The following is a 2,818-nucleotide window of genomic DNA, read 5'->3' as shown; positions in this document are numbered from 1 at the left end:
TGTCGTCTCTATTTTTTATAGCATATTCAACGGCGAGCTGAATCGTACTTAAAGACGATATCCAGCGAAGATATCCGAGATATCAGAGACCGTCCTATGTCCATTTCTAACAATATAGATTAACTTTAATCTCGGTTTAACGTACTTCTTCTAGTTCTAAGAATTAGAAAAAGATAGAACAAATTAATCCAAGATTAAAGTTAATCTACATTGATAGAAATGGGTCTTAATCTCTTGGATATTCCTTAAGATTGTAGCACACAAAAAATTTAAGCAGTAACATATAAGCAAATTAATTTTGGCTATTGCTTACGTCTTACTGTGCTTACGCTTTTCTATATGCTACTATTATAGCTTTACGTAAAGAACTGTTAAAAAGGAGTATTTTTAGAATATATTTCAGACGTTTTTTTTTTTACGTCATCCGGCTAATATTCAAATCAGCTTTGGTATTGTGCGTACATATTGAAATTCCTTGGCGTTACGTATTATCATATCGTTATTAATTTTCGATTTCGCGGTTGCTGCGATTTCAACAGCTCGTTCCACCAGCCTCTCGAGACATACCATCGCTGATCGGTATCGGTCCGTATCGCGATCTTACACCCGCAAGGATCCGTCACGTCTGACCGAGGACGCGGTTGTTAAAGGCTTTTATACATTCGATCTTAGACCATCCATCCATCCATTCGTGCATCCAGCAGAGCGTAAGAGCGTTGCGCAAGGTGAGAAGGAGGTGTTGAGCAGTACGTGTATGAGCGCAATGAAGAAGCGAGGTTTAAGAGTAGATCAAGGCTAAGGCGAGGCACCCGCAAACTTTGTTTATCCCGATCAAACTGTTTTGGTCCTTTTACTTTGGTGTAACTTCAATTTCTCGATTTTATATAATAACGCGCGCTTTATGTAACATGTACTCGCTTCGTTAAAGTCGCATCTTATCTCCTCAATATTTGATCGCACGTTTTGATAAGCGCCTTATTACTCGATACGGTAGATTGCTAAGTGGCCCTCTAAATTTGTACAGGTTGGTAAAATTATTAAATTAATATAGCAAGTAATATCAAATCGAATCTATCAAGAACTAAATCGGTAATCTTATATAAGCTGAATTAGACGCTTGTTTAAGATAACCTTCAGTTTATTTCAATTCTTTTTGATATAAAAAACGTTATCAATTTCAATGTGTCAAAGATAACATTCTCAGTCTTAATGAAAGCAAGCTAATGATTAATGAAATTGATGTATAATGTAGATACACACGCAACCTGTTTGCAAAGCGATTCTATTTCTTTAAAGTCAACAGTTCTGTCCAAAGTAGATTGATAAAGAAGATATTCGGTGAATTATATACATTCTCGTTTCACATGAATTTAATTTGCACGTCACGAATACCAAGCGTCCCAGAATCACTGAACGCTCTGTCAATCATTCTTTATGTTAAATTTACACACGTATTTTCCTTTTTAATATTACACATTTTTTTTATAACTTAAGCCTTGAATCTTGAATTAAAATTCCGTCAGAGTGAAATCCACTTAAAATTAATCGAAAAACGTGATTTTGCTGTTGTCCCCTCGATGCTCAATTTGCGAGAAACGTTTCATTTCTTTACACGCTGATTATTTGAAAACTGTTAACACTTCAATATTCTCCAGAGTGGAAAATGGACTTAATGGAAATTAGTCGAAGAATTTGCGGTAAAAAAAACGAGCACTGAGTGGTTGCGTGCGCAACTTGTATATATTAATCGATGTGCGCTGCCTGCGCTTTTCGTTTATTCTTCGTCATGCCCAAGAGTGCAGTGGCGAAATTGGCGAAATATTATGACGTTACGAATTCGGACCGCGGACAGTCGGTCATTCATTTATTTACTTTCTCACTTATCGTTGCACGCGATCGTGCTCCAGATTTATTGGAGCAGGGTCGTCGCCTCACGGACTCCGCCCATGCCCATGCATGACTCGTTTTCGTGCGTCGGCGAGAGAACTCAAGAAATGCACGCATATAATGCGATGTCATCTTCAAGGTGAAATGCTCCGGAAAACGAAAATGGATTTCCACCTGTAGTGACCGTGGAAAAATCAAACGTATGCACGATTGTGACCGTGCTCCATTTTCCGGAGTCGGCGATGATAAAGCCGGTCGGAACTCCCGAGTAACTTCCTTATTTGCCTTATTTGTCGATACTAATCAATCTTAATTAAACGGCTGCAAATACATATAGAATCGGATAAAAACATCATTGCGAATAATACGAGATGACCCTGTTAAATTTGTAATGACAAATTATAATTTTAGTTGATCCAATTATTTTTACAGGTCGCTACTGCTCCTATTTTCCCTATTCAATCCTATTAAATCGTTAATTTAACTTTAAAAAAAACAATGGAGTTAAGCAATTTATCTCAAGAAAATGTATTAAATTTAACTCAAACGAAATTTGATTACCAAGTGTATACGTTAATGTGCACGTTATTTATTTTAAAACTAATAACAGAAATTTTAGTACGCATTTTAATACGTACATTTTAGTACGCATATAGAAGTTAAAAATAATAAAATGCTATTTAACTGAAAGAACTGATTAATCATTGCTTCTTTGACATCTGACAGTGGAGGATAATTAAAGAAGGGCAAGATAAATTCCGAGATGCTTCTCGGTTATGTATTTGCAAATGAAGAAGACATATATAGTATATATCACAATAGGTAAATGGATAATTTTTAGACATCACATGATTTTCTGTCCAGTAGGGTAACTCCGGCAAATACGCCGCGCTGGGATTTACGCCGCAGAAGTCAGAAAAAATAGAAGGAG

The sequence above is a fragment of the Mycetomoellerius zeteki genome, unplaced genomic scaffold, assembly GCF_001594055.1.
Source record: "Mycetomoellerius zeteki isolate Tzet28-1 unplaced genomic scaffold, Tzet1.0 scaffold3, whole genome shotgun sequence".
Classification (NCBI taxonomy): Eukaryota; Metazoa; Arthropoda; class Insecta; order Hymenoptera; family Formicidae; genus Mycetomoellerius; species Mycetomoellerius zeteki.
The sequence above is the reverse complement of the archived record's forward strand: the minus strand, read 5'-3'. Positions refer to the sequence as shown.